This window comes from Trachinotus anak, unplaced genomic scaffold (genome assembly GCF_046630095.1).
Source record: "Trachinotus anak isolate AG129_WGS33_773 ecotype Australia unplaced genomic scaffold, CSIRO_AGI_Tana_v1 ptg000026l, whole genome shotgun sequence".
NCBI lineage: Eukaryota > Metazoa > Chordata > Actinopteri > Carangiformes > Carangidae > Trachinotus > Trachinotus anak.
Window position 1 is genome coordinate 11,510,869 of NW_027273877.1, and position 8,860 is coordinate 11,519,728.

Sequence of the window (8,860 nt, forward strand, 5' to 3'; positions counted from 1 at the left end):
GACCAATTCCCATGCCAAATCCATCCTCAATGCAATGAACTCATTTCGCAAGAGCAACACTCTCTGCGATATCACTCTGAGGGTGGAAAACACAGATTTTCCTGATTGAGTGTCTCCCTTTTACTGCATTTTCCCAATACTGTTGCCACTGTTGATTTACCTTTTTCCACACCATGACCTTTCCCTCTGACTTTGATAACTTAATATTAATCTCAACAGCTTCTTTGTTGACTGCTACCTAATTCCACGATATAGACATTTAAACAATCCGATGTTCTCTTATTTAACTCCGTTTGATAGCTTGCAGACCCTGTTGAATCAGTTTCTGGATCCTTTGACCCATCTCTATATACTTGCAGTCCCTATAATTATAATACTCACTAGTTAAGTCTGTGTTCTTATTCTTATGCTTAATCCTTAAACACATGGACTTCAATTATTGAACAAGCACTTTAATAGGAGCAACAGCAATTTATTGAAGAGTTGCACAATACATTTGATAACATTGCATTTTGCACATATGGCTAGACTTTGCACTATTAATGAATGAAATATTTGTCTCCATATTTATTGTGCTTTTTAATTTTGATTGGATGGCAGGGGCTGTGTAGGCCACACAGCTCCAACTGAAAGAGAGGGACATGGGAGTAAATGTGCAGCCATGTTTTAACGAATAAAACAATAAGCTTAGAGTTAAACCAAAAGAAATGTAATGGTTGATGTAATGTGTAGTATGTGCGATAAGTGTATGAAGGTGCAATGAGGGACATCTTAAAGTGTGTTAACTACTCACCGGTCTCTTTGTCTTCAGGGTGTTCGGGCAAAAGGCTTCCCCAGTCAACGGACCCCATGTTTTATAGTCCCGGGGGTAACCAAGTGTAAATTGGTGTGGGGTGGTTTAGATATGTGTATTTTATTGTGGTAAATGTACTGTGGTTTAGTGGGGTTTTGTTTCATTGTTAGTGGAAAAAATGAATATGTATATAGGGGTGTGAGGATGTGTATGTATAATTATAAGAAAAGAAAGAGTGTGTTAATATGTGAGCAGGCAGTGGATCCCTGTAAATGAAGTCTCCTGAGGTCATTAGCCAAAATGCGATATAAAAAGGCGCCATTTTAACAACTTGTGTGTTGCTGGTCTGATCCTTGGTGATTGGCATTTGTGCCTGAAGATGGATGAATAAAAGGCCTCATCTGTTACACATGCCAAACCTGCCTGTGAGTCATTTTATTGCTGTATCGTCCAACCGTAATTGTGGTCCGTCTTACAGTAATTATGAGTTCTTTTTACAAGTTTAAACACCTTGTTTCTATTTCTCACTGCTTCTTTACATTCATCATCTCACCATGGCACCACCTTCTTCTTTATTCTGCCTTTACTTTTAAGAATGGATTCCAACAATGCTGCTGTTACTATGCCTAGCCTTGTTTTATTTTGCTGACAAGTGTTCTAATGCTCATTCCATCATTAACCCGACTTAAATACTTACTGTTCTACAAATTTCTCCCAATTAGCCTTCTCAAAGATCCATTTCCCATGTTTGCTCACTGTGTTTAGAGCAGTTGCTATGTTTATTTTGCATTACACTAGGTAGTGGTCACTTCCTATAGTTCCTCCCTGATATTCTCCCCAATCACGTACTGATACAATAGTGCTTGATACAAAGGTAAGATCAAGTGCAGTTTCTCTTCCTGTATTAACAGTTTTTATCTGAGTTAGCTCTTAGCACAGATAAAGTCATCATAGTGGGTGATTTTAACATTCATGTAGATGTTGAAAGTGACAGCCTGAGTCATGCATTTAATTCATTATTAGACTCAATTGGCTTCTCTCAGCATGTTGATGAACCCACTCACTCTTTTAATCATACCCTTGATCTGGTTCTGACTTATGGGATTGACATTGAATACCTAACAGTTTCTCCCAGAAACCCTCTTTTGTCTGACCATTCTCTGTTAACATTTGAGTTTTCAGTCATGGACTACACAGCATCTGGGGAAAAAATCTATTACAGCAGGTGTCTCTCTGACAATACCATTAGCAAATTTAAAGAAAGGATCCCATCAGTACTGAGCCCACTGCCATGTATCAATGCAGTAGGGAACAGCTCTCTTAACTTCACAGCCACACAGGTTGATGATTTTGTTGACAGGACTGTAGTCTCACTGCGTGCAACTCTAGATACTGTGGCCCCTCTGAGGAAGAAGGTAGTGAGTCAGAGAAGGCTAGCTCCATGGTACAACTCAGAAACACGAGCTTTAAAGCAAAATTCAAGGAAGCTAGAAAGAAGGTGGCGTTCTACTAACCTGGATGAATCTTTAAAGGCTTGGAAAGACAGCCTGTTGGCGTATAAAAAAAGTCTCCGCAAAGCCAGAACATCCTATTATTCATCATTGATAGAAGAAAACAAGAACAATCCCAGGTTTCTGTTCAGCACTGTAGCCAGGCTGACAGACAGCCACAGCTCTGTTGACCCATCTATACCTTTAGCCCTCAGTTGTAATGACTTCATGAGCTTCTTTACAGATAAAATTGTCTCTGTTAGAGAAAAAATTCACCATCTCCTCCCCACAGCTGACTCAGATGTACTGTCCAGTTCAGCAGCCTCAGAGTCCACTGTAACTGGCTTATATTTTGACTGTTTCTCTCCTGTACATCTCCCTGAGCTCACTTCAACAGTTTATTTATCTAAACCATCATCCTGTCTTCTTGACCCCATTCCAACAAGGTTGTTCAAAGAGGTTTTTCCTTTACTTGACACCTCTATATTAAGTCTGATTAACTTATCTCTATCAACTGGTTATGTACCGCAGGCTTTTAAAGTTGCAGTAATTAAACCTCTACTTAAAAAGCCTACTCTTGATCCTGACGTTTTAGCCAATTATAGACCTATATCCAACCTCCCCTTTATCTCCAAAATCCTTGAGAGGGTCGTTGCAAGCCAGTTATGTGATTACTTGCACAGGAATGGTTTGTTTGAAGACTTTCAGTCAGGTTTTAGAGTCCATCATAGCACAGAAACAGCTCTGGTTAAGGTTACCAATGATCTCCTCATAGCCTCAGACAATGGACTTGTCTCTATACTTGTCCTACTAGATCTTAGTGCCGCATTTGACACCATCGATCATAAGATTTTATTACAGAGACTAGAACATATGGTCGGCATCAAAGGAACCACACTAAGCTGGTTTAAGTCATATCTGTCAGATAGACTCCAGTTTGTTCATGTTAACAATGACTCCTCTATCATCACAAAAGTCAGTCATGGAGTTCCACAAGGTTCTGTGCTAGGACCAATGCTCTTCAGTCTATATATGCTTCCTCTGGGAAACATTATTAGGAGGCACCAGATGAATTTCCATTGTTACGCAGATGACACCCAGCTGTACTTATCCATGAAGCCAGGTGAGACTAACCAGGTAGCCAAGCTTCAGGTCTGTCTTAAGGACATAAAAATCTGGATGACCAGTAATTTCTTACTCTTAAATTCAGACAAAACTGAAGTTATTGTAATTGGCCCAAAACACCTCAGAGATACACTATGTGATAATATACTGACTCTGGATGACATCACCTTGGCCTCCAGTGCTACAGTCAGAAACCTTGGTGTCATTTTTGACCAGGACTTGTCCTTTACTTCACATATAAAGCAAGTCTCTAGGACAGCCTTCTTCCACCTGCGCAATATTGCTAAAATCAGACCCATTCTTTGTCTAAAGGATGCTGAAAAACTAGTTCATGCATTTGTTACCTCAAGACTGGACTACTGTAACTCTTTATTGTCAGGATGTCCCAAAAATTCAGTAAAAAGCCTCCAATTGATCCAGAATGCGGCAGCACGAGTACTGACAGGAACGAGGAAACGAGATCACGTCTCTCCTGTGTTAGCCTCTCTGCATTGGCTCCCTGTAAAATCCAGAATCGAATTTAAAATCCTCCTCCTCACCTACAAAGCCATTAATGGTCAGGCACCATCGTACCTTGGAGAGCTTATAGTTCCCTATTTTCCCAATAGGACACTTCGCTCTCTAAATGCAGGTCAACTTGTGGTTCCCAGAGTTAGTAAGAGTAGAATGGGGGGCAGAGCCTTCAGCTATCAGGCTCCTCTCCTGTGGAACCAGCTCCCAGTGTGGGTTCGGGAGGCAGACACCCTCTCTACCTTTAAGATCAGGCTTAAAACTGTCTTGTTTAGTAAAGCTTATAGTTAGGGCTGGCTCGGGTATGTCCTGACCCATCCCTTAGCTATGCTGCTATAGAGCTAAACTGCTGGGGGATTCCCATGATTCACTGGGCGCTCTCTCCCTATTTCTGTCTCTCTCCCCCGCTCTCTCTCAATGACTTCATGCCATTAACTTTGTTTTTTTTTTTTTTTTTCTCTCCCGTAGTTTTGTGCTTCTCCTCTCTCTCCCTCTCTCTGTCCTCATTCTGCAGGTATCTCTGCCTCGGGAGCAGCAGGATCCAGATCCACCACTACTCATCTTTACTATTACTATTACCTGTCTTTATTATTAATAACGCCATTACCGACACAGCTGTTCCTGGTCTCTCTCTCTTCTCTCCCCTCTCCTCCCCCTCCCCCTCTTTCTATCTTCCCCTAAACCCAACCGGTCGAGGCAGACGGCCGCCCACCCTGAGCCCGGTTCTGTTGGAGGTTTCTTCCTGTTAAAAGGGAGTTTTTCCTCCCCCCTGTCGCCAAGCGCTTGCTCGTTGTGGGAACTGTTGGGTTTTTCTCTGTAACAAAGTAAGGTCTTGACCTTACCCTGTAAAGTGCCTTGAGATAATGTATATTATGATTTGGCGCTATACAAATAAAATTGAATTGAATTGAATTAATTATTGTACTCCTACCATCATTTAAGCATACTAAATGATGGTAGGAGTACCATCCCACTGAAAAATTAGAATTGTTAGTATTAACAGCCAACATGCCATCTTGACTTGATTGTATCCTCAGCTCATTGTTTACTTCTCCCCATTTTGACCCTTCCATATACAAATGATGCTCTGCAGCTTTCACAATAATCTGAATCCTTCTTTCGTTTGGGTTTGATCTCACACATCCTGCTATAAAGGTCACCAATTTCTCCACATTTCCCATATTCATGCTTCCCACCACACCTAACACATCTCTTTCCTTTGCCCAAACTCCTCCGACTTGAAACACCTCATGGGTTTTGGTATATATTCTTACATTATACCTTAGAAATCTGAAACATACCTCTTTTGGAAGTTCCTTTTCCCCAAATTCTACTAAGATCGTTTCAGTCTCCTTCCTGTTCTCCACTATTTCCCTCATATTTACACTGAGAGGAACTTCTGAAATCACCCACTTGCAGCCATTGAACCTCTTTTCCCCAACCCCTACCACCCTGGACCCTTTGATTTAGCCAACACTAGCTATCTTCTTTATCTTCTCCACCTGTACTTCAGTGTTGCAAGTTTCCATCCACCAAAACTCGCACATATTTTACTTCCACAACTTTTCCTCTGATGATTTTTGTTAACTTAAGCGAACAACTTTCCTTGCCCCATCTTCCTCCTCAAATCTCATTATTTCATTAAGCAATCCTGCCCCTCTCCTCCTCTTCTCTTTCCTCACTTCCCATCCACCGACACAAGATTTTTTTTCTTTTATGACTATTCACCTTTCGTCCTCCCACCACTTCTTGCCACTCATTCTCCCTCCTCTCATCCTCCTCACTAAATGCCATGTCTTTGTAGACACCATCCATCTCAGTGCCATCCTATATGAGTATGTAAGGAATAGTGCAAGAATATCATTTCAGACCTACACAGGCTGCCGGCCAATATAAAGTCCTGATTTCTGTAATCCAAAATCAATGTCATTTTCTCAGAAATAAAGGTAAACTAAGTCCAAAAATAACCAACGTAGCAACGTACAATTCAAATCTTCCCTCCAAGATCACTTACGAATTCCTCGACTGATTGTTGGTGCCCCACACTCTGTACCAGCCCCACTTCAGAGCTCTTATGGGTCCTCCTGGTCTCATCTTCCTTCTTTCTCTTCACTGGCTGACTTTTTTTTTTAAATCCTCACACAGAAATCCTGAAAATGTACTAACCAAAGAAGAACTAGAACTTCAGAGATTTTATAATATAAAACTACAACAGCTCCAGTCAGTCAGGATGTAATTGTTTTAGCAAAAATCATGGGATAAGATGGCTGCGCTTACGAGTGCAGCAGCTCTTTGCTCTCTAGTTTGGTGTTTTTTCATTCTGTTACTGTCTATGTTCGTAAATCTGTGTCCAGCAGACCATGTATAGTTGACAAGACTTAACCAACATTAAACTGTAATCAAGCAGTCACAGTTGATTTCTAGATGGCTCACAATATTCTGGAGGAAATCGCTAGACCACCGGGGTTGCGTAGATTGTCAGCTTGACCAGTAGGCAATGCAGATGGCAAAGAGAGTGCTGGCAGAAACAAGGATGCAGGTCAGGTGTGCAGGCTAAGGAAGCAACCACACAGACCTTTGCTTCTGAGTATCTTCCTAACAAACGCCAGATCTGTCACTCACAAAACTGATGAATTGGAGCCTCTGATCACCTTGAACAGCTTTTGCACTGCAAAAACTGCAACTGCAGCGTGATGATTATAACAGATAGCTGGCTACACCTGTTGATCCTTGATGCCGCAGTGCAGCTAGCAGGTTGGACAGGAACAAGGACTGGGCTAAGAGTAGAGGAGGGGGGCTGTGTATGTATCTACACAATGACTGGTGTGCCAACAGCAGGATTGTTGCCCAGCATTGTTGTCCTGATTTTGAAGCCCTCTGAGTCTTATGAAGACCCTTGTATCTATCCTGGGAGCTAAGTGTAGTAATCATCGCTGCTGTCTACACTTCACAGGATGCTAATATTGGTATTGCCCTTGGCCAACTGTAGATGAACAGCAGCGAGCACATCCTGACAGTGTATACATTATAGCGGGGGATTTCAACCAAGCATGTCTTAAAACAGTACTCTCCAACTTCCACCAGCATATGAAATTGCAACAAGGGGGGGAAAATACTTTGGATCATGTCTATTCCAACATAAAACATGCTTACACAACTGTTACTCTCCCTCACCTTGGACAGTCAGATCACCTGTCATTGTTCCTGCTCCCTGCATACCTGCATACACCCTACTCAGGAAAACAACACAGGAAAGTATCGAGACTATTACAACTTGGCCTGAAGAGGCTCTATCACAGCAGCAGGACTGCTTTCATCGCACAGCATGGGACTTATTTGACCAAGGGTACCTGGAGAAATATACAGAGACTGTGTTTTTTACAAGCTGTGCTGACAACATCACAGTCAAGAAACGCATTTGATGCCATGGATGATGAGTGAGGTCCAACACTACAAAACTACAACATTGCCTTCAGGTCAGGCAACAAAGCTCACTACAGCATTGCGAGAGCTGATCTGAAGAGAGGTATAAAAGAGGCTAAGAGAGCCTACAAGAGAAGGATTGAAGACCACCTGACACATAATGACTACCTGAGGGTATGGCAAAGGTTACAGCACATAATCAACTACAAAGGCAGCACCAGCAACGCTGTGAATGCTGATGCAGAGGAGCTAAACCATATCTTTTTGCAGTGACACAGATCCGTCACCGGTCTGAATAAATAGGGCATGTGTGGAAAGAGTGCAGACATACAAGTTCCTGGGGGTCCTCATACATGAAGATCTCTCCTGGTTGGTCAATACAACTGCAACCATCAAGAGAGCACAGCACAGCAAAGACTGCACTTCCTGAGAGTGCTCACGAGGCACAACATGGAAAGGAAGCTGTTGGTGGCCTTTTACTGGGCGATCACAGAGAGCCTCCTAACATAATGTATATCTGTGTGGTATGCACACTGATAAAAAAAGCGCTCCGGAGAGTTGTCAAGACTGCAGAGAAACTGGCTTCTCACTGCCTTCTCTGGAGGTTATCGCCACCTCATGCCACATCAGCAGAGCCACAGATATCATGAAAGATTCCACTCACCCCACCCATCACCTATTTGAACTGCATCATTAACCTATGCTTCTGTGCACTAGGACTTTACTTAATGAAGTGCAATGCAGATTATTTATTCTATTATTTATGCAAATTTTACTATCTGGCTGCTCTTGGTCTGTTTCTTTTATTTTTGCACCACACAGAATAGCAATTTTAATTTCGTTGTATGCACTGGCAATGACAATAAAGGGCAAATCTGATTCTGAACTGACCTCAGAGTCTCCAGTCTACAGTTTGGACTCTCCAGTCCAGCACACAGCTGCTTCACTGCTGAATCCTCCAAGTCATTGTAGGTCAGGTCCAGGTGTCTCAGATGGGAGGGGTTGGACTTCAGAGCTGAGGACACGACTTCACAGTGAGTCTCTGAGAGTCCACAATTAACAAGTCTGTGATGAGAGAAAATATAAAATGTGTTAGAATAAAATCGGACAGTTTGTAATAAAAGACACTGAAGTTAAAATTCATCTGATGAGAAAAGATGATGATGTGATGAACATCTGCTCTTCACATCTGTGGCTCAGCTCATCTGATCTGATTGTGTTTGACATGAAACAATAATTCTCATCACTCTCTCTCAGACCTGCAGAGTTTCATGGGAATCTTTGTTGTGCAGATGAAGGAGGGAAAATGATGTTACATTTCTGCTTCCATCATATGATTTGATCCAGAGTCAGAATCTCCACTGTTTTTAAATTGACTCCAGATTGCTTGGGTCTGCTGCCTATCTGACGAGGTCAGCACAAACCATTGCATAAAATACATCTGGGTCATTGTGGTGTATCAGTGGCAGCGTCCATGTTGATCCATGAACCCTCACCCACTCAGGTCTGGTGGGTGAGG

At 42.2% G+C, this 8,860-nt stretch overlaps 1 protein-coding gene across 1 annotated transcript in view; it reads left to right on the forward strand.

The window, feature by feature from the left end:
• LOC139609641 (NLR family CARD domain-containing protein 3-like) overlaps nucleotides 1-4,830 on the forward strand; it is a 106,684-nt gene extending 101,854 nt beyond the window's left edge. The window contains exon 5 of the mRNA XM_071464525.1: nucleotides 3,374-4,830. The gene's annotated coding sequence lies outside the window, so the exon portion shown is untranslated. The remainder of the gene's footprint in view (nucleotides 1-3,373) is intronic.
• Nucleotides 4,831-8,860: the final 4,030 nt, after the last annotated feature.